This window comes from Orycteropus afer, unplaced genomic scaffold (genome assembly GCF_000298275.1).
Source record: "Orycteropus afer afer isolate SDZICR_OR568_19922 unplaced genomic scaffold, OryAfe1.0 scaffold00008, whole genome shotgun sequence".
Lineage (NCBI taxonomy): Eukaryota > Metazoa > Chordata > Mammalia > Tubulidentata > Orycteropodidae > Orycteropus > Orycteropus afer.
This window is the reverse complement of record NW_006921595.1, coordinates 25,354,426-25,379,048: the sequence shown is the minus strand read 5'-3', so window position 1 is coordinate 25,379,048 and position 24,623 is coordinate 25,354,426. Positions and strand designations below refer to the sequence as shown.

General features: G+C 36.7%; 1 protein-coding gene across 1 annotated transcript in view; it reads right to left on the bottom strand.

Moving 5' to 3' along the window:
- DGKB (diacylglycerol kinase beta) overlaps window positions 1-24,623 on the bottom strand; it is a 913,416-nt gene that overhangs the window by 119,060 nt on the left and 769,733 nt on the right. The gene's annotated exons all lie outside the window — the stretch shown is intronic.

The following is a 24,623-nucleotide window of genomic DNA, read 5'->3' as shown; positions in this document are numbered from 1 at the left end:
GGATCGAAACAATTCAACATAAGGATCTCACTCCAAAGGACGTGCTCTACTCCTGACTCTTCTTTCTTATGGTGGTGAGATTCCCCTTCTCCACCTCAGGGATGGCTTATTTTCAGCCTAGCAAATGGCAAAACTGACCAACCCTCAGGTTAGAGTTCTGTATACTCTATTTCCACAGTCCACCCCCACATGTGTGACATTTACCTTAATTTACATTGCTAAGAAGCTATTCAATTCCTGTGGTTGACTACAGGCACCTTACATTTATGTAGTTCCACATAGCCAAGATGGGGTAATCTACTTCCATAGTGATACTGCCTCAGAAACCCAAGGAGGGATCGCTGTAAGTCGGTTCCAACTGGACAGCACATAACAATAACAATAAAACAATAACATAGCCATCTGGTTAAAGTTACAAAGACCAAAGCTAGAATAATCCACTGTAAAACAAAGCTTTACAATATAGAAACTTAACAATTGGTTTAAATTGTCTGGCTATTTTAAAAGTTCAGGATTTATCTTAAAGCTCTTAGACAGGTATTTCTAAGAGTAAACCAAAACTAAACCAAACCCACTGTCATCAAGTCAATCCTGATTCATAGTGACCCTATAGGACAGAGTATAACTCCCCATAGGGTTTCCAGGGTTGTAAATCTTTATAGAAGCAGATTGCCACATCTTTCTCCCACAGAGCTGCTGGTGGTTCAAACCCAGACCTTCTTTTTGATTAGCAGCCAAGCACTTAACCATTGTACCACCAAGGCTCCTTTGTAGGAGTAAACCCATTTGTCATCAAGTCAATTCAAACTCATAGGTTTCCAAGGCTGTAAATCTGTATGGAAGCAGATTGCCTCATCTTTCTTCCAGAGAGTGGCTAGTGGGTTCTAACTGCCGATGTTTTAGTTAGCAGCCTAATGCTTTAATCACAGAGCTACTCTACCTCCTTTTGAGGAGTGAAAACCCCGAAAACCAAACCCATTGCCATTAAGCTGATTCCAATTCATAGTGACCCCCATAGGGTTTCTAAGGCTATAAATCTTTACAGAAATAGATTGCCACATCTTCCTCCTGCAGAACAGCTGGTGGGTTTGAACTGCTGACCTTTTGGTTACCAGCACAATGCCTTACCTACCCATGGCACCACCAGAACTCTTTTTTGTAGGCATAAAGTGCTCAATAAAATTACAACTCCGTGATTGCTCATTGATCAGGTATGTCTAGGCAAATGGAATATACTCATGACCAGAAGACTGGCAGTTCAAACCCACCAGCCACTCCTCAGAAGGAAGGTTGGGCAATCTACTTCTGTAGTGATACTGCCTTGGCAACCCAAGGAGGGGTCACTGTGAGTTGGGGCTGACTCAACATCACATAACAACAACAACAACAACAACATATATAAGTTTGGCAGATGATAGTTCTACACATGTATTTATGTGTCCATACATATAATAGAGCTTGTTGTTTTGTTGTTATGTGCCGTCGAGTCGGCCCCAACTCAGGGGCAAAGTTATGATAACTTTTTAGCCACAGCCAAACACCCTGATGGAGTGAGTTGTTGGGCCCTTGGGCTCAGGACCATGGTCATGGGGAACATCAAGCTCAATTGGCATAACATACTACATAAAAACATTGTTCTACATCTTACTTTGGTGAGTATTGACTAGGGTCTTAAAGGGTCACAATCAGCCATCTAAGATGCAACAATTGGTCTCCTTTTCCAGAACGAAGAAGAATGAAGAAAACTAAAGACACGTGAAACAATTAGTCCAATGGACTAGTGGACGATGGGAACCTCAACTTACATGACCCTGAGTCCGGAGGAAAAAGTTGTTGCCCACATACCACTGCCAACCACTCAGAAAGGGATCAGTGTAGGAGATCCTGGATAGAGTGGGAGAAAAATGTGGAACAAAGCTCAATATCATAAAAAACTGGGCTTATTGGTCTGATAGAGACTGGTGAAACCCCGAGACTACAGCCCCTAGTCACCTTTAGGGCCTTCTAGAATTGAACTCAATCCTGTGGCTTCCAGCCAAATAATAGACAAGCATATTTACTCCAGCTAGATACATTCTTTAGAACAATCAACCATGGGAAATCAGAAAGACAGTATATGCACAGGGAGACAGCTCAGAGGACAGGAATGCACAGGAAAGAAGGACACAGAAAGAAGGTAAAGAGAAGGAGTAAGTGAGAAAAGAGCTATTACGTTATAGGGATTGTAATCAAAGTCATGAAACAAAATGTGCATGAATTGTTGTAAGAAAAATGAATGTGCTCTCTAAAGTTTCACCCAAATCACAATTAAAGATAAATAAATAAAATAACACTCATTAAAAAAAAAAAGTTGCAACTCCTGAAATATGGTTGTGCTTGCCTTAAGGATAGATGCCAGGAACTACCCTACAACCTACAAGCCATAATTCCTCACAAGCCTTAACATGCCAGTTTCCACCTCCAACAATTTTAAGATCTAGACTGCATTCAGAACAGCCACAACATTTTGTTGGGCACTTTAAAACAGCATTTTGTCCTTGCTACACAAAGACTACTCAAGCACATTATCCATGCTTGTTATTTTGCCTTAATAGATACAAAAAGGAAGAGTGTTTTCTTGAAGTGTTCTGCCTAGAGTTGAAGACAGTGGGGACCACGTGAAGGGGAGTCAAGACAATGCAAGCTTATGTATTAGAAAAAAGGAAAAAGAAAAGCTTGCCTTAAGCTATGTGCAGGAAAGAAAGAAGGGGCATAGAAAGGAAATGGTGGGGAATCAAATTTGTAAGACAATTCCCCACCCTAGTCTAGTTAGTCCATGAAAAGTGATACCATCTAAAGTAACTCTGAGTGAAGAACAGTGTAAAAGTCTCTGTCTTGCTTTTCCTTTTTACTTTGTGTTTTAGCCAAGGGAGGATGTTCATATTTGATATTTTGTAAAACATGAATTGATGCCATGCCCTTTGTTTTTTTCCCATAATTTGTGGCTCTGCCTTCCCTTTTTGATGTTTCTTTGAGCCCTAGGATTCACTGATCACCATTCTGAGTTGCAAATTCAGGATCATAAATGATCTCATTGGCTTCCTATGTTGTCTTAGCAAGTTTAAGAGGATGGGATTGGGGAAAATCTACCCTGTTTGAAGGCCCCACTGAGCTGTTATAACTCTTCTCTTTGTCAGAGGTTTTGTGACTGAATCCCTGAGGTTGATTATAAAGTAGGAATGCATTTAAATACATAGCAGTAAACATATAATTCACCTCAATAAATTGCTTCCAGATGACATCATTATCTAAGTATAGCAAGGACAAGCTGTAATGGGGAGGTGAGGCCAGTAGTTCTAAGGAGACTATTATATGCAGTCCCAGAGGAAAATTACCTGTATCACTAAGTACCAACTGTCAAGGCAGGGGAGCTACAGTTTAGGGAATGTGGGTTAAGTAGATTCACAGGCAGATAGAAGAGATCCTGGAAGGAAATGAAAGCCACAAAGTTTCTGGTTACCACCGCTCATGTCCCAAATACACACAACTGAGAAGACTGAAGCTTAGAGCAATCCAATGTAAGGCAACTTTAACCATGAACCTCAGGGAAAGAGGGCATCTGTAGTAAACTCAAGGAGCCTGGATGGCACGAGTGTTTTGTAATTGGCTGCTAACCTAAGGTTTGGCATTTCAAATCCACCCATCAACTCCACAGAAGAAGGTCTGGTGATCTGCTTCTGTAAAGATAACAGCCAAGAAAACCTTAGGGAGCAGTTCAGCTCTATGATGCATCGGGTCACTGTCAGTTGAAATAGACTCACTGGCAAGTAACAAAAGCAACGTAGTAAAGAAAGAACTCCAGAATACTTGAAAGGCATGGTATCTTCATGGTACCTTTTGCCAGGAGGCACTTAGCAAATGTGTAAGTAACAGCTATACTGAGCCATAAGTTTCTGGCTAAGTATTCCCCGTAAGAATGAAACCATCCACTATGGACAAAAAGTAGGAAATATTGTGATAGGTTTTTAAATTCAAAATAATACAAAAACAAGCAAACAAACAAACAAACAAACAAACAAAACATGTTACAAGCACCTTTGTGATGCTTATTGATTTGGAAAGCAAGGATTAGATATTAACTAGTGCATGATATTTTCTATGTTCTATAAAGTCATGACAAATACTGAATTAGTTAACATTGAAACAGTGCTGTAGGAGAAACACAAAGTTCAGTTCTTGCAAGCCTCTGGTCACAACATTTTTGTTCACCAAATAATACATGACTTTGTTCTATGTCTGTTTCTGTCTAAAGAGACCTCATTTAATACATATTGTTCATTCATTAACTGTGAACTTATAGCCAATAACTTTGTAATTCATGTCTGAATGAAGTTTATCTAATACTTATATTTTTTTCTTAACACCACATGACACCATTCTTATGTTTTGGAACACTAGGCAGCACTTCCACATTACACTTGGCAGTGGAATACAAGAATGTGAAAAACGCAGCATTAGATATACCAAAGAAAGGATACTCTTTTGCAGTATGAGACCTGAAACAAGAATGCAGGGTGTTGCCTTGTTCCACTTCTGGTGGGAATGTATGCATAGAGTGGCTTAAATTTTCTGCTATTCTGTGCATGTCTGTAAATAGCTGCCAAAGTGTCAGAAGCAGTGCTTTGGGATTGCAAATGAATTTAGTAAGTAGGTAAATTTAAAAATATGAAGTGCATAAATATGAGGATCCACTGGATATGAACATATGTGTTTGTAGTTTTGAAACTCCTGTGCTCTGTATTAGCAATATTTTCTTCAATAAAATATTCCATTTCTCCTTGAAAACATGAACCACAAAATGCTAAATAAAATACCTTTTACAACTATTTTCCCAATGATTTTAACACTCCAAATAGTAAATACATTGCTAAGCATAAATAATATATTTGAAAATAGTTTTATGTGGTAGATTGTTCATGCAAAGATAGATTTTAATAATTAGAAATGAAAAGATAAAAAAAAAAGTCCAAATTGTTCTTCCTGTATTTTACCACTGTATTCAGTTTTTAACAAAGCACGTGCCCTTTGAAAGTTACTGCATATTGACGCTTTTCCACTGATAACACATAAAATCCCAAGCAACTTAGAAAAGGTGATGGTGGGGGTGTATTCCCCATCTTATATCATTGTCGTTTTCTCTTTAAAGCAATGTAATCCTTTTCTGTTTCTGCCTCAACGTTTCATAATTATGTCATTTTACAAGAATTGTGTAATTTACATAACCACCTAAATTGTCATAATTGCTAGAAAGTGCTGAAAAAGCATACGTTAGGCATTTCAGATTCATTTCTGCTCTCTGTTTTAAACTCATTTGAAATGCCTTTTGCATGAAAATGTTTTTGGTCAACAAAAAAGTAACTAGGGCTTGATTTTACATGAGTCCTCTTACTTCTTGGGTTGACTTCTCTTTCTCCTCTTCTAGGAACCCTCTCCCTGTGGATGATGAGGTTAAGTGCTGGAAAGGGCTACCAGAGTAAAGCTTCTCTTCTTGATTTTACAGAAGAAAACATTGAGATCTAGAGAAGTTAACTAACTTGATCCCAGTCACACATGTCAAAGCCAAAGAAGTAAATTTTTTTTTTTTTTTTCCCACTTGTATGGCTTTTTCATTGCCCTAACACTGTTACCCATTGCATTCAGAAAGAGAAATAAGGAAAGGCACAGGAATGGAATGGTCTCTCAACATTTTTCTCAGCATGCCATTTCTGTCATAATTATCTTAACCATCTGTTTTGCTTGGAACAGACAAAAGAAGTGGTTATTAAGAAACTAAACTGTCATTCTGTACAATAGAAAAGGATGTAAGAAATAGGACCCTATTCCAGGAGACAGGAGTGAATATAAAAAAATTTATCAAAGATTTCATCAGTGAAATAGAATGTTAATATTTGATATTTGGAAATTAATGGCTCATGTAAGTTTATAAATGTAATTTTATTAACAAACATCATTTTGCATATTGTATACAATATTTTCTAAAAGTATAATCAGGAAACATGTGAAGTAAAGCAGTCCTAAAAAGTTAAGGGTATTTGAAGTGCTCCCTAATTTTCTACAACCCTACTTCAATCTCTCTCCTAAATCCAAAATCTATCCTTACGTTCTTGAAAGACATTGTATTAATGTTTAGCTTTCTGAAGCTAATTTGGCTGTTATGTGAAGCTATAAAATTTTGTGGCAACATAAGTGATATGCATTAATGGCAAGCTACATTTCCTGAGTGCTTACTTTCTGCATGTACAACATGTACTGCACATAACACATACCCTCACAATTATGCTCCCACTAATACATACAGAATTTTGAAATGAAATGAATAAAAATGAGCCAATTTAATTATTTGATAAATTTTTCTCAAGCTACTGCAAAACATGAATATTAATTACATTAAAAAAAAAAAAAATCAGGAGTGATGTTGTTGTTGTTGTTATGTGCCGTCAAGTTGGACCCGACTCATAGTGACCCCTCCTTGGGTTTCTGAGACAGTATCTGTACGGAAGTAGATTGCCCAACCTTCCTTCTGAGGAGTGGCTGGTGGGTTTGAACCACAGCCTTCTGGTTAGCAGTCAAGTGCCTGAGGCACAATGCCTATCTTGAAATTATAGACTTTCCAAATTAAAGGAATTATTTGAAAAGACAAATAATACTTCAAAATCATTATTTTAAAAGAATTGTGATAGAATTTGGCCAAGCATAAGAACAAGCAACAACTCATAATTCAGGTATCTTATAACTTTCCAGGTTGTTGTTAGGTACCATTGAGTCAGCTCCAACTCATAACAATCCTATTTACTACAGAAGGAAACACCGCCCGGTCATGCACCATCCTCACAATCCTTGCTGTTTGAGCCCGTCATTGCAGCAATTGTGTCAATCCATCTTGCTGAGGGTCTTCCTCTTTTCCGTTAACCCTCCACTTTACCAAACATGGTATTTTCTCCAGGGAATGGACTCTTCTGACAACCTGACCAAAGTAGGTGAGATGAAATCCGGCCAGTCTTGCTTCCAAGGAGCATGCCAGCTGCACTTCAGTCCAGGACAGATTTGTTTATTCTTCTGGTTCACAGACACACTCACTGCCTTCTAGTCGGATCTGACTCATAGCAACTCCTCCTTTGGTTTCTGAGGTGGTATCGTTAGGGAAGTAGATTGCCCAATCTTCCTTTAGAAAACTGGCTGGTGGGTTTGAACCACCAGCCTTCTGGTTAGCAGTGAAATGCCTTAGGCACTACACCACCACAGCTGCAGAAGTATTTCCATTATTATTTGCCAACACCACAATTCAAAGGGATCAACTCATTTTGGGTCTTCCTTAATCACTGTCCAGCTTTCATATGCATATAAGGTGATTGAAAATACCATAGCTTGGGTAAGGCACTCCGTAGTCTTCAAAGTGACATCTTGCTCTTCAACACTTTAAAGAGGTCTTTTGCAGCAGATTTGCCCAATGCAACATGACATCTGATTTTCTGTCTGTTGCTTCCATGGGTGTTGATTGTGGATCCAAGTAATATGAAATCTTTGACAACTTCAATCTTTTTCTCCATTTATCGTGATGCTGCTTATTGGTCCAGTTGTGAGGATTTTCATTTTCTTCATGCTGAGGTATATAATCCATACTGTGTTGCTGTTATGTGCCATTGAGTTGGACCCGACTCATAGCGACCCCTCCTCGGGTTTCTGAGGCAGTATCACTACAGAAGTACATTGTCCAACCTTCCTTCCAAGGACCCCCACTGGGTTTCTAAGGCAGATCACCCCATCTTACTTTCGTGGAGCTGCTGGTGGGTTTGAACCACAGACCTTCTGATTAGCAGTCAAATGCCTTAAGCACTACACCACCAGAGTGCAGAGTGTAGTCTTTAATTTTCATTGGTAAGTGTTTCAAGTCATCTTCACTTTTAGCCAGGAAAGTTGTTTTATCTGAATATTGCAAGTTGTTAATGAGTTTTCCTCCAATCCTGAGGCAGCATTCTTCTTTATGTAGTCCATCTCCTTGGATTATTTGCTCAGCATTCACATTGAATAAGTATGGTACAGCCCTGGCAAACATCCCTTCCAGGCAGGGATGCATAATGTTCATAGAATGATAAAGGGAAAATTCAATTGAATCAAGGAAGAAAAAACTGAACAAATTATTATTTCTGAAAAGAAATTAAAAAGGAGGAATGATAATAAAGTTAAGAGGAACTAGAGACCCTTTCAATATCAACTTCCTCCAGAAAATCTAATTTATCAAAATAATGCTGAGGAAGTAAAAAAGACAAAAGAAATTTGAAACAGGATATATTTTGATAAATGTATAATTCTGGATATTCAATGAAAATTAAATTGGTAATCAAACTTTATACTGCTGATAGATATAACATAGTTCTGTAATTTTAGTCAATAATTTTAGAAATGATAATTAATCCTAATCTGAAAGAAGCAGAAAAAAGTTCATAAAATTTTCTAAAAACCAAAATAATTTAACTTTTCCTAACTATGAATTACATGTGAGAAAGAAGTAATGCAATTCCAAATTTCTCTTTCCTGAGATAAGGAACAATGATTTCTCAACCAATAACTTAATATAATTAAGCAATTCTATTCCTACACCAGCAATATACAAGTTTGATCAAATTTCAAGCAAACGGAAATTAAGTGAAAAAAAATACATAGTGAAAATAAGCATGTGGACTACTAAACATATTTTTAGAATTTTATATTAAGTGTTTTTTTCTTGTGGCCATTTTTTTTCTCCTTCCTAAGGCTTAATGAATTATGAATTACAGTGTTGGCAAAGAGTACTGGATATACCATGGACTGCCAGAAGAACGAACAAATCTGTCTTGGAAGAAGTACAGCCAGAATGCTCCTTAGAAGCGAAAATGGCAAGATTTTCTACTATATACTTTGGACATGTTATGAGAAGGGACCAGTCCCTGGGAAGACCACAGAATTGATGCATTTGAATTATGGTTTTGGTGAAGAATAGTGTGTATACGTGGACTGCCAGATGAATGAACAAATCTGTCTTGGAAGAAGTACAGTGTGAATGCTCCCTAGAAGGGAGAATGGCCAGACTTCATCTGTCATACTTTGATCATGTTACCAGGAGGAACCAATCTCTGGATGAGGATATCATGCTTGGTAAAGTTGTTGTTGTTATTGTTATGTGCCCTCGAGTTGGACCCGACTCATAGCAACCCCTCCTTGGGTTTCCGAGGCAGTATCACTACGGAAGTAGATTGCCCCATCTTCCTTCCGAGGAGTGGCTGGTGGGTAAAGTAGAGGGTCAGCAAAGATGGGAAGCCCCTCAATGACATGGATTGACCCAGTGACTCTAAAAATGGGCTCAGGCATAACAACAATTGTGAGGATGGTGCAGGACCAGGCTGTATTTTGTTCTGTTGTACATAGGGTCACTATGATTCGAAATTGATTCAGTGGCACCTAACAACAACAACAACAAAGTAGAGGGTCAGCAAAACAGAGGAAGACACTCAATGAGATGGAGTGACCCAGTGGCTGAAATAATGGGCTCAAACATAGCAATTGTTGTGAAGATGATGCAGGACCAGGTAGCGTTCCGTTCTGTTTTATGTAGGATCACTACGAGTCAGAACAGACTCTCTAAGGCACCTAATAACAGCAACAACAAGGCTTAACGTAATAGTCACCCTCCATTTTCTTAATTTCTTGGCAATGAGGTGGAAGTCTAATACATCAATCTGACTTACTAACCCTAGTAATGAGTTTGGAGTGTAAAGAAATTACTTTCATTTATTCTTTTCTCATAAATAAGATTCATTTTTAAAGCCATAGTTAACATTCCACAGTCTGGCATTATTCTTTCCTAACACATTTCTGCATTAAATATTTACAATATCCTGTTTATCTGTTTAAAATATCTATCTTTCAAATCTATCTACACACATACACATACATATGTATATAAATATAATAGAAATTGGCTACTCTACTGGGACAAGCAACATGGGCTAGGAATGACACGATCAACTTTTTCATGTTTCTTTTATTCCTTTTACTTGCATTTTCTCCCTTCCTTTCTCCATTTTCTTCTTCCTTCCTTCCTATTACTGTTGCCTACCTTATGGCTTATATTGTTGTTGTTGTTATGTGCTGTCGAATCCGACCCACTCATAGTGACCCCTCCTTGGGTTTCCGAGCTTGTATCACTACAGGAGTAGATTGCCCAACCTTCCTTCCAAGGAGTGGCTGGTGGGTTTGAACTGGCAGCCTTCCTTCAAGTGTGAAACTGCTAATAAGTGGCAGACTTATTCTTTAAGGTTTTATGTTCAATCCACTAATGTGCTTGCATAGCTACCAAGTAGCCATTAATATGAGAAAAAATTATCTTTCCTAAATGTGAAATATGTGTTTTATTTTTCTAATAATTTACAACTTTTCCAGATAATTTTTAAAAATGCTTTTTGAATTTCAGTTCATATAAGATTCATGCAAACAGAAAATCTATAGGTAGGGCACTTAGCACTCAGTAAAGTATAGTCATTAGAGCTATTATTACTTTGCATAAAGTCAGAATTATACTGGTTGATCAAAAATTAAATAGTAGATTGTATGAATTCAGTTAACCAACATAGGTCATTCATAGTAAGGGCAAACATAAAAGCAGCAGGTGGGTATGATTTGAAGAAAATATTAGTTGACATCCATTGCTGCCGAATCGATTCTGACTCATAGCAACTCTGTAGGACAAAGTAGAACTACTCCAAAGGGTGTCCATGGCTGTAAAGTTTTATGAGAATGGACTGCCAAACCTTTCTCCCATGGAGGAGTTGGTGGGTTTGAAATGCTGACCTTTTGGTTAGCTGTTGAACGCTTAACCACTGTGCCACAACAGCTCCCTATTTGACATATTACATATTATATCTGTGTTCACTTGGGAATTAATTTGTAAATGCTTTTTGAACTAATATAGAAAACAGCCTAAGAAAGTTAGCATGCCTTGGCTTAGGACTTAAATTCTTTTATTTATTTTATTTTTCTTGTCAAATGATATAGAGAATCCTAAAGCAAAGATTATATTATGATGAAGAGGGATTTTGTTTTGTCAGCAACCGTGCACCTTCCAAGAGAGATAGATAAATGCCCACTCCCAATGCCTAACTTTGTAACTGTTTTGCTGTTGTTTCTGCTCATTCATTTTGCATCCGTGTTAGGCTTGCATCTGTTTATGTACTTGTCTATTATTCATCTACAGGATAACTGCTCAGCAGTAGTTACTTCCTTTCATATCTTTTCTGCATCTTTTGTTTCCATGGGTTGTTTTGGCAATAAAACCAAGAAAAGGGTACAAAGCTTATAAAAAAGTGCAGTTGGAACATCATGTTTTTACAGCTCTAGGAATGTTACTGCCGATTTCTAAAAGTTTTTAAAAATGTTAAAATGTAATCATGAGAGTTTAAAACTCATAGGTATGATACATTTGAAAATGTGAAGAAGTCAAATGTAAAAAGTGTTTTCTAAAACAGCTCACTGTTCTTTGATCTTTATGTGTCAGGCTGCCTTGTGCAATTTTCTGTAGACTGTATATTTCAGTATCAAAAATTCAAGCAGCACAGTCACAGTACTTTCTTGCATTTATATAGCACCTCATAATTTTATTATGTGTATGTTCTTTCATTATGTCCTGCAATCTTCCTAGGTAGATAATTAGCATCTTTATTTTAAGGATGCAAAGCAGAGAGTAACTACTCTAAATGGTGTGCTAAGGTCAGAAGGTCAATGGATCGCTAAGCCTAGACTAGAAGAATTCTTAAAATACAGAGTTGTCTCAACTTCCTGCAGGCCTGAGATATATTTTGGGTATGTTAGGTTATGAAAGCATAGGTTTGTGTGTGACTTTAAGCCATTTCTATATTCTTTAAACCAATAAGACTCTATAGATAATTCTTAAGTGCAGTTGAGTCCATACTGACTCATAGTGACTCTCTCCATATGTAACAGAATGAAACGTTGCCTGGATCTGTGTCATTGCTATGTTTGAGCCCATTGGTGCAGCCACTGTGTCAGTCCATCTCGTTAGGGGTTTTCCTCTTTTTCACTGACCCTCCACTTTACTGAGCATAATGTCTTTCTCTAGGAATTGGTCTCTCCTGATAGAATGTGCAAAGTAAGAGAGATGAAGTTCTGTCATCCTTGTAGAAGGAGCCTTCTAACTGTGCTTCTTCCAAGATAGATTTGTTCAATATTGAATACTCTTGGCAAATGCTTTCTATTTCTGGAGGTTCATGGGTCCATGAATCCCAGACTAATAACTCCAGCTGTGTATGATGACTTGAAACCAAACCAAACCAAGAAACCCAGTGCTATTGAATCAATTCTGATTGGCGGCAGCTGCATGTACACCAGTGTGGAGCTCTAAGTTCTATAACCTGTGATCTTTTGAAAGCAGATTGCCAGGCTTTCCTTCCTAGTCATCTCTGATTGGATTTGAACCACCAGCCTTCTGATTAGGAGTCAAGTGCTTGTCCATTTGTGTCACCCAAAGAACCTAGGTCTCCCCAAACTACTTAATTACTTCTTCAAAATCTGCTTCAGCATGCCAGATTGGACTCAAAGTGCAATTCTTAGTTTTTTTCTAGTAAAAAGTGTGAACGTAATGTCTTAGTTATTCTAGTGCTGCTATAACATAAATGCCATAAGTTCATGGTTTTAATGAAGCAAAATTTATTTTCTCATACAAGGCTAAAACTTGAATTCAGGGTGCTGTGTCTAAAAGAAGACTTTCTCTGTGTTGGTGCTGGGGGAAGGTTCTTGTCTCTTCTCAGCTTCTGTTTCTTGGGTCCTTGGAGATCCTGTGTGGCATAGCATCTATCTTCCACATCTGTGCTTTTTTTGCTGCTTGCTTAATCTGCTGTTTTATATTTCGAAAGAGATTGACTTAAGGCACATTTTATATGAATACTGCCTCATAATAAAACAAAGACAACCTTATTCCAGAATGGGATTATAATCACAGGCCTAGTAGCATTTACGATACATGTGTTTTTGGAAACACAATTTAATCCATAATAGTACATGAAACCAATTCAAGGAATCAAAAGGAAGATTTCTATATAAGCATGTTGTTGTTGTTTTTTAGGTGCCATTGAGTTGGCTTTGACTCATAGAGACCCTATGCACAACAGAACAAAATACTGTCTGGTCCTATGCCAGGTTCACAATCCTTGCTATAGCTGAACCCATTGTTGCAGCCACTGGGTCAATCCATCTCATGGGGGGCTTTCCCCTTTTCCTCTGACCTGCCACTTTACCAAGCATAATATCATTCTGCAGGGAATGGTCCCTTCTGATAACATGACCAAACTAGGTGAGATAAAGTCTGGCCATTCATGCTTCCAAGGAGTATTCCTGCTGTACTTCTCCCAGGATAGATTTGTTAGTTCTGGCACTCCGTGGTACTTTCAGTATTCTTTGCCAATATCACAACTCAAAAGCAACAACTATTCTTCAGTATTCTTTATTCATTGTCCACCTTTCACATGCATATGAGGCTATTGAAAGTATCATGACTTGGGTTAAGTGTATCTTAGTCGCATAGTGGCTAAGGCACTTGACTGCTAACCAGAAGGCTGGTGGTTCAAACCCACCAGCCACTCCTCGGAAGGAAGATGGGGGCAATCTACTTCCATAGTGATACTGCCTTGGAAACCCAAGGAGGGGTCGCTATGAGTCGAGTCTGACTCGACGGCACATAACAACAACAACAATAACAAGTCTTCAAAGAGATGTCTTTGCTCTTCAGCACTTTAAGCAGGTCCTTTGCAGGAGATTTGCCTAGTGAAATACTTCATCTGATTTCTTGACTGCTGCTTCCATTGGTGTTGATTGTGGAACCAAGTAATATGAAATCTTTGACAACTTCCATCTTTTCTCCATTTATAGTGATGCTGCTTATTTGTCCACTTGTGAGGATTTTAGTTTTCTTTATGTTCATGTGAAATCCATGCCACAGACTATAGTCTTCAATCTTCATCAATGAATGCTTCAAGTCATCCTCACTTTTAGCAAGCAAAGTTGTATTATCTACATATCACAGGTTGTTAATGAGTCTTCCATGTTTTTCTTCATCTAGTCCGGCTTCTTGGATTATTTGCTCAGCATACAGAATTAATAAGTATGGTGAAAGGATACAACCCTGACACACTCCCTTCCTGATTTTAAACCATACAGTATCTGCTTGTTCTGTTCAAACAACAGCCTCCTGGTCTATGTACAGGTTTCCCATGAGCACCATCAAGTGTTCTGGAAATCCCATTCTTCTCAATGTTATCCATAATTTGTTATCATCCACACAATCAAGTGCTTTTGCATAGTCAATTAAACACAAGTAGATTTCTTTCCGGTATTTTTTCCTTTCAGCCAAGTTCCATCTGACACCAGCTATATCCCTCATTCCACACCCTCTTCCAGATCCAGCTTGCATTTTTTAAGTTACCTGTCAAAATACTGCTGCAACCATTTTTGAATTATCTCAGCAAGACTACTTGCTTGTGATATTAATGATATTTTTCAATAATTTCCATATTCTGTTGGATCACCTTTCCTTGGAATGGGTACAAATATTGATCTCTTCCTGTCAGTTAGCCAGGTAACTGTCTTCCAAATTTCTTGGCATAGATGAGTGAGTGTCTCTAGCATGGCATCCATTAATTAGTAACTTATTAATAATTTATCTATATGCATTTTTTTGTGAAATCTTCATATATTTTCATGAAATTATTTGAAAACTGTTAGGAAAATTATTTTCTTTATCCAAACATTGTTATTTTTTCAATAAGCCTCTATAACTATGGAGAACATAAGATAATTCAAAGGCAACTGCAGTGTAATTCTTTCAAATCCAAGGCTCATTTGTCATAATAATGTCAAATTCCTTACCTTTTGATACGTGCAATAAAGAAACAGTGAAAATCATAATAATGTCCTTTTGGACTACTTAGCTGAGTTTGAAAGATTGAAAATTACACAGGTTTTGACTAGGGCATGGATTTTTATCTGAGTGATGCAAACTAGTCCATATTTTGGAAAGCCTAGAGGACCTGTTAGAGTAGCACTAATTCTTTCATTAAATGCCAAAGACCCGCCCCCCGATTATATTACAATTAATTATGATTTCCAACAAAATGATGATTGGGGGTTAGTTATGATGAGACTATCCCTCTAGCTATGGGATTAGAGTGTAATTGGTAAAGGGAATTAATATGGGATAGAAATTTAAAGATAAATCTATAGAGATATATGTCTTTTTCTCATATCTATTTATAGATCTTTATAGTCTATTTTTTGACATGCAAGCATGATTTTAAAAATCTGATCCTAATACCTTATTGATAACTATTTATAAGTTTTGTTTGAAACATTAATGGAAAGGAAAAAGAGGGGTCCACATATGTTCTATATTCCCCCATTATTAATTATACATTGCTAATCGATACATATCCACTAAACAAGCAACACTTTTCTGCTAAAGGTATCTCCTTGCTAATTTATTTCCACATCCTACAGCTATAAAAGAACAACAAAGTAATTGCCCCAAATCTGGATTCCATTGAAAATAAATTTTCTTTGGTAACTGTGATGTACTTGTGGAAAGAAAAAATTACAGAATTTTTAAAATCCATTCTAATTCACTCTTACACATAAAAGATTGTACCCAAAAGAACCAAGAAGTGTCAATGTGTAAACAAGTGCTTAATTATTTTTAGAGCTATTAGTTTTGGAGGAGCTAAACTCCCATTAAGTGATAAATGGCAAAATGATTTTCGTTTGGCCAATGACATCCAGGAGTATCCTAGGAAAACAAGATTCATGTTTACTTATCAGTCAGAGCGGTCACTGTGGAGCAAGAGAATTCATACGGAAAAATAAACTATCGCCCTCTTTCAATCCCCTCAATCAGAAATGTCAGAACATGTTCCCTAACCTTTCATTCCTCTAGCAAAAGAAAGATTTTCAATGAAAGAGCTTAGCTTCTGCCATTTGGGCCTCCTACTTATTTATAGCAATAAAGAGAGAAAAAAGCCAGCAGCTAGAAAAAGCTGCTGCTCTGCTCTGAAATCTTTCTCTTCATTGTTGTCTTTCAGAGTCACCAAGTAATTAACTCTTAATAAGCTAAGAGACAGCTTCAGCAAGTAGAGTTTAGAAGGATTAATAGAAGTTACTATTTAAAAACAAACAAAAATTTAATGAGACACAAGGGTCTATGAAAATTTTTGTCTCCCTTATGAGATTAGTAGATTTTGTAGGTTACTATTTTCACAAATCTTTTTGGAAGGGTATCTCTAAGTCCCTTCCAAGTAGCTTCAGTCATATATATGCCTTAATGCCAATGGGATTCTCTTCTTTGACTCTCACTTTTAAATGTCTACTAGTGCTTAGAATCTAGGTGCTCTGGTGGCATAGTGCCTAAGGCACTTGATTGCTAACCAGAAGGCTGGCGGTTCAAACCCACCAGCCACTCCTCGGAAGGAAGATGGGGCAATCTACTTCTGTAGTGATACTGCCTTGGAAACCCAAGGAGGGTCGCTATGAGTCGGGGCTGACTTGATGGCACATAACAACAACAACATGTTATAGATAACATTGGGAAGAATAGGAACCCCAGAACACTTGACTGTGCTCATGCAGAACGTGTACATAGGGCACGAGGCAACTGTTTGAACACAATAAAGGGATACTGGATGGTTTAAAATCAGAAAAGGTGTGTGTTAGGGTTATATCCTTCCACTGTACTTATTTAATCTGCACGCTAAGCAAATAACCCAAGAAGCTGGACTTTATGAAGAACACGGCATGAGGATTGGAAGAAGACTCATTAACAGCTTGCACTGTGAAGATGACATAACCCTCCCTGCTGAAAGTGAAGAGGATTTGAAGCACTGACTTATGAAGATCAAAGATCAAAATACAATCTTTAGATTGAGTTACACCTGAATATAAAAAACACAAACATCTTCAAAACTGGACCAATAAGCAACATCATGCTAAATGGAAAAAATATTGAAGTTGTCAGGGATTTCATTTTACCTGGATCCACAATCAACACCACAGAACCAGCAGTCAAGAAATCAAATTACATATTGCATCAGGCAAATTGGCTGCAAAAGACTGCCTTAAAGTGTTGAAAAACAAAGATGTCACTTTGATGACTTTGGTGTGCCTGATCCAAGCCATGGTATTTTCAATCACCTCACATGTATGTGAAAGCTGAACAATAAATAAAGAAGATGAAAGAAAAATAGATGTCTTTGAATTAAGGTGTTGGCAAAGAACATTGAATATGCCATGGACTGCCAGAAGAATGAACAAATCTATCTTGGAAGAAGTACATCCAGGATGCTACTCAGAAGTTAGAATGGTGAGACTTCATCTCAAAGTATTTTGGACATGTTATCAGGAAGGACCAATCCCTGGAGAAAGCCATGATGCTTGATAAAGCAGAGGATCAGCAAAAAAGAGGAAGATCCTCAAAAATATGAATTGACACAAAGGCTGCAACAATTGGCTCAAACAATCAGCAATGATTGTGAGGGTGGTGGAGGACTGGGCAGTGTTTTCTTCTGTTGAATATAGGGTCGCTATGGGGAGCTCTGGTAGCATAGTGGCTAAGGCACTTGCCTGCTAACCAGACGGCTGGCGGTTCAAACCCACCAGCCACTCCTCGGAAGGAAGGTTGGGCAATCCTACTTCCGTAGTGATACTGCCTCGGAAACCCAAGGAGGGGTCGCTATGAGTCGGGGCCGACTCGATGGCACATAACAACAACAACAACATGAGGAGCTCTGGTTAGCATAGTGGCTAAAAGCACTTGACTGCTAACCAGAAGGCTGGCGGTTCTAACCCACCAGCCACTCCTCGGAAGGAAGGTTGGGCAATCCTACTTCTGTAGTGATACTGCCTTGGAAACCCAAGGAGGGGTCGCTATGAGTCGGGGCCGACTCAATGGCACATAACAACAACAACAACAATGAGCAAAATCACACAAAAATCCCAGCAGCCTGGTCTCCATTTAGTGATCAAACATACAATTTATCTTACCTAAGGTTTTTACTTTAGCATTTTCTTTTATGGCTATCCATAATTTTATATCAATATTCAGAGTTATTTTGACCATGTAAAGGAGATTCTAAACATATAGCAAATGAGATATGTAAATGATATATCCCTAAACAAAAATCCTACAGATTAGTTTAAACAGTGACATATAAATAACATTCTATCAACTTATACTTGCCAAAAAATTATCCTTAAAATATAAGGATGTTTTAACCAATTCATAAACATTTAAAAAGAAATTATGAAATTAAAATGTTATATTTTAAAATGTAACTGAATTTGAAAATGTTTTATCTGTTTAGTTTATATCTGAAAACAGGAAAGCAGTGTAAAATGAAGAAGCAGATTTGACTGGCCTGGACTTCAGGGAACTTATAAATACACCAAAAGAACATTCATGTATATGTAATGGAATGAATGAGAACATGCAAGATGTGATATGAAAAATGTGGGAGAGAATATTAAGAACAACAAAGGATTTGCAAATGTTACAAAACCATTGCAAATTAATAATTAAATGAAGAAGTATAAAGAAAAGAGTAAATTATTATTATATGCAGTAATATAATACAGTAAAACTTGTGAAAGCTGGAACCTATCACAGAAGGAAAACAAATATTTTCCAGTAAAATAAGCAATAGAAAAGTGGTAAGACTGCATCATATCAAAAGCAGAAAACTTGTGAGACCTGAAAAAAAATAAGACAGTCCTGTTGATTCCTTCCCTCACAGGTTTCACTATATAACTGACTGGGATAATAGTAGAAGTTGCATTAGGTTACCAACTTGGAGCAATTTGTATATTATAATACATCTACAAAAAAAAGGCCAATATGAAGGAAATGGACATTCTTTGTTCCATATTTCTTAGGTAGATGATGCCTAATGAATTAAAAACTCTAAGCAGATTTCATTTTATTCCATCTGTCACTGACCTGCCTGCAGGCTGACATAATTTTCCTTCACAGAACCCAGTCTCTGGTGCTTACCAGTCTTGATCTCATCCAGTGTAAAATGAAGTCCCTTTGAATTACTGGAGCAGTGTGTATGGTAGGATGGATAAATCAGCCTAACAGAAAGGTCTAATGGGGCAAAGAAGCAGTAGGGCACCTGTCCTTACATTGTCCTGAAAGTGACCTCAAGTGTGACTTTCTGAGAGGTAAGCAGTAATTCTGTCTCTATTTTGTCTTAGCTTGTATCACTCACAGTAGAGGTCACACATCATGACAGCTTTCTGTACTTGAGAATCATATTACAGTTTGTCTGAGAAGGAATGGAGAGCCATGAGGCCTGCTTCTCTCAGGAATCTAGGTCAGAATTCATCCAGTAATACCAACAGACCCTTCAAAGCAATATCTTACAACGTGGAAATACTTCGAGCAAATCCTGATGGTTGTTCATAAATTATATTACAACCTGAAGGGAGAAAAAATTATTCTGTCCCATTTTTGAGCCCAGCTTTTCATAAACTAAGTCATAAAATTTAATTGGTGACCTCAGAGTAAGGTTATAGTTCTTAGATTCAACTACACCTTTATAACCTCAAAGTCAATAATAATAACTGAAGATGATGTTAGTGCTTCTAAATTCAATAGAAGTGTCAGCAGCAGTAAATATGCAAGAATCACATCCAAATATATGAAATCTTTTTAAATAAGTGTGTAAAGCTATCTGTATGTCCCTGAAATACTGCAAATGTTTCAAATTTGGACTTTATGTAAATAGGAAGCTTATGTACATTTGTTAATAGCAGTGACAATTTGGAGATTAGAGATGGGAAAATGATCTGATAGAAAGAGAGGATCGTGGGAATAATTACTTAAAAAAATTAGTTTAAGAAATTAAATATAAATAAATGAGGATGTCTATGAACAAAAACAGTAAGCCTATTTTTAGCTAACTCACCTTTCCTTACACCAAAAGAGAAGTAAGAAAAGAGAAAAAAATTAAATGGAACAGGATAGACTTAAGGGGAAATTCCCTTATAGCTATTTAAATGCTACCAATGCTTAGTAAATTTGGGAAACAAAGTTAGTGCTGAACAGAGTTTTGTGCATTTGTGACTCCAAAGATCTGGAAGCCTCTTAATAACTGTGAATAGAAATGAATTTCCCTTTTCCCTCAAGGGGCAAGCAAATAACAAAAAGTGAGTAAGTGATGGCAATTGGTGGTGAGCAGCAAGCGACACAGAGACATTTTAAAATTCCTAGAACCAGGGGATGCTAATATGCTTTTAATATTAAGTAACTAATTCAAATATTCTAATTATCTTTAAAGTCAAGGTCATATGCCCAAATCACCAATATATCATCCACCTAAGACACAATTTGAAATGAAGAAAACCACAGTTTAGGCTCTGGTATGGCATTTTATTTTCCCCAACAAATATATTCAAAAATCTCTTTTGCAGCATTAGTATATCAAAGCACATTGCTTCTCAAATACTTCATTCAGAGATAAAATATTCAAGTTGGATTATTTCCTTAGCATATTGCATCTGATTAGTAAAAATCTCCTCACTTAATATTATCACTATGTTCACAATAAGGCTGAGAACTCAAGCACCTTTTGTTTTAGCCTCTTTCTCAAGTTAGTCCACAGCATTGTCAATTCTTCCTACAAAATGATGTTCATTTTGTTCTGTGTATGTCTACAGGTATTGTTATACTTTGAAACTAAACTGGAATCCATGATACCTGATTTCTAGTTGCATCTTTTCTGTTTGATATTGGTCAAGTAACTTTATTGAATGAAGGAGTTGAAGACCTCAACCCTTAAACCTAAAAGTCTATAATTGGTATTTTCTTTCTATCTACAAAAGATACTACAGAAGATTCTGAGAAGAGAGAGATTGTGAGTGATAGATAGATCTATCTTTCAGCAGCTTAGTATCAAAAAGGTGAATTAGATGATTTCTATGATGAATGATTGGAGAAAATGTTAAAAGGAGATAGCACATGGAAAGAATTTTGAATAATGAATAGAATGTTAAACAAAATAAAACAAAAACCTAGGGAGGTGGGAAGTAAAACTGAATATACCCACCATTATTGCTTTATTTAAAAGTCTTTCCAAAATTCCTTTTTTTTTTTTGGTAACATCTGGCAAAATGTCACTGAGTTCTAGCCATTCTTATTCCTCCAGTAAACTCATTAGTTTTACTTTTTATGTCTTACTAAATGTATGGGAGCTCTGGTAGCATAGTGCCTAAGGCACTTGACTGCTCACCAGAAGGCTGGCGGTTCAAACCCACCAGCCACTCCTCGGAAGGAAGGTTGGGCAATCCTACTTCCGTAGTGATACTGCCTCGGAAACCCAAGGAGGGGTCGCTATGAGTCGGGGCTGACTCGACGGCAAACAACAACAACAACAAAAATGAGTATTGAGAAAGAGATACATGGAGTAATTTTTGAACAGAAAGAGAAATGAAGTCTACTTTCCATTTATGTAGATGTCACAGAAAAGTATCTCCAAAGTTTGAAACTAAATTATTTTTCAGATCTATATATTGGAATGTAGTACACACACATACACAGAGAGAGACAGAAAGAGAGAGAGAGAGAGAAAGGGAGAAAAAGCAGCAGACTTTTGTTTGAATAATAAAAGGCTATCTGCTACACTATATATTGTACTGAAAAATTTGCTGAAACCTCAAGCTCCAATTATGACTATTTAGTGATAATATCAGGTCAGGACAATATGAATTGAACTCTAATTGATTATGCAGAAACATAGAAAATATGTTTAATTATAAATTACCTGACTGGAGGGATTAAAAAAAAAACAAAAACCTCTAAATATGAAAAGAGTTGAGTAAATCACGTAAGTATAAGGAAAGGAGAATCACAGAGTAGTTGCTGTCCAAGAAGTGAGGAGCCTGTCCACACATTCTCCAACATTCAAATACTTTGGTTTCCCTGGAAGACTAATAGTGTAATGGATATTTGCCTCAAGCTATTTTAGCTAAAGGAGAAGTTTACCAACAAAAAATATGATAATTTTATCCTTCATTTAGCATGCCTTCATGAAGAGAAGGTTGAAGTGAAAAATAGATTTATCTGACAATTATTTTTCACTCTAAATAAGAACTGTCACACAGGTTGTAAACATGTTTCCTATATAAAAAGAAATAAGCATTGTTAAGAGATGGTTCTTAGTTCGATTTTCTGCCATATTTGTTCAGGATTCAATCAGCCCAGGAATCTATGACACTGATTGATTGATTTTTTTTTTTTTTTTTTTAATATCAACGTAAAAAATAAAACAAACAAAAACACCAAAATTTAAGTATAATGGTTCATATTTATTGGGTGATTATATTCGACAGATGCTGCTCTACTAAGTACATCTAATCCTGGTAATAACTTTATGTTATATGTTTTAAAATGAGTCCCATTTTATACTAGCCATCATATTTGTTACCTCACTCAACAACACTGAATCTCTTTGTTTCCTTATATTCATAATAATAACAAGAGGAATACCTGATCTTCTATTTTTAGCTTCTCTTCATTGCCATTAAGTCAATTCTGACTCATAGTGACCCTACAGGACAGAGTGGGATTGACATATAGCATTTCCAAGGTTGTAATTCTTTGTAAAAGAGACTGCCACATCTTTTTCTTACATAGAACCAACCTTTCAGTTAGTAGCCTAGCACTTAACCACTGCACCATGAGGGTTCCTTTTTTAACTTATTATAATATATAAGAAAGTTCTCTCTATATTTTATCAATACTACACACACACACACAACACAAACACACATGTATAGTACTTTATTTTTAAATTATTATTATTTTTCAAGTTACTTCTGGATATGTGGAAACCTTTTCTCTATGTCCAAATTTGTTGGTTGAGGGGTTCTTTGCATTATTTCCTGAGCAAACAGTATGTGGTTAAATTTATTCTGAAAGTAAGATAAGAAATGAGTAGAATCCCAGTGCAGTTTTTGCCCTTTCTTATCTCATCTCTAATAGCTTGTAAATAATTCTTTCTTCCATGAATATTCAGTAACATTGATGATTTACTTAGAATGAAAAATGTCCCTTAACACCAAGAAGTATCAATAACTGGCCTTTTCATTTCTATTTGGCAGAGCACTCAATTTAAGCTGAAGGAAGCCCCATGTTGAATTTGTTATAGAAACATGAAATATATATATAGATTTTCTAGGCAAAGAATAAATTATGGAAGGAAAAAAAAGCTATGAAAGAAAAGACAGATGTGGAGGACAATGTGATGAGATCAAAGAACAGTGTTCAACCAATTAGGGTAACACCTTAAAACTGTTGTCCATTGCCTGGGTAAAAATATTTGCAATCAACAAAGTGAAAAGTCTTGTTGAAAGACACATGAAAATGTTGCAATAAAAATGAAAACATTTCCATTTAAGCCTTTGAAAAAATAAAATAATTTAATTAGAGTTGTTTTAATGATTAAACTATTTTAATATTAATCACCCTCCTATTGCTACTACACATAATGTAATCAGCAGAGTCAATATGTGTATACTCTTACGATGATAAAGACCAAGACATAGAATTCAATTAAGGACATTTCAGTCTATTTGAAGCATCTCCCTTGGTCCCTAATTAAGAGAGGAGAAAGGAAAAAAAAAAAAAAATCTTGAAATCATCACAGAAAACTGTAAAACAAGAAGCATATCCAGAGGTTATGTGGTGACCTCTGTGCTGTTGAATAGGTAAGAATGGGGAACAAGGTTAAACTAAGGCCCTTTCCAAAGACTCATTCGTACAAAATAATACTACTTATACCTACTCGTAGTTCCTGAATGTTCCTTTCTCTAATGACTCCACTTCTATAGCTTGTAAAAAAAAAAGGTTTCCATGTTTATTCTATCCTCTTCCCAGCTACTTTTTTTCTTCTCACAGCTAAGCTATTGCCATAGTCTTCTGCACTTCCTCTCCTACCATTCACTCTTCAGTCAACTGCAATCAGGCTGTGATGACATGCTCCCACTCTTTGAACCTGTCTCAGCAAAGATCAAGGAGTCTTCCTAAGAGTGAGACCGAATGGAATGGACATATTTTAGTCTCTCTTTTCTTAACCTCCCTGAGGCTTGTGACATAACTCTGCATTCCAGGAATTCTTTAATTATATCCCATTATGATACAGTTATCTATAATTCTCTTGATTCTTTATTGGCCATTCCTTTTAAATTTGGAAAAGTTTTATCTGTTTTTCTAAACTTTCCATGACCCATGTTTCATTTGCTTTTTTATCTGAATCTTTGTTCTCCATTCAATTACTTTTTATTCTTGTATAGCCATTGTTTATGTTGTTGAAAAAAAGGTATTTGCAATGAATAAGTTGTTGGTCCTTCAAAATCCTATCATGAGATCTCCAGCAGCATTTCTAGTACCAAGGCCATATTTCCAACTACCCGTGACTCTTCTTTGTTCCCAACTTTTGCATTCCAGTCACCAGTGATAATCAACAAATCTTGATTGAATATTTGGTCAATTTCAGACTTCT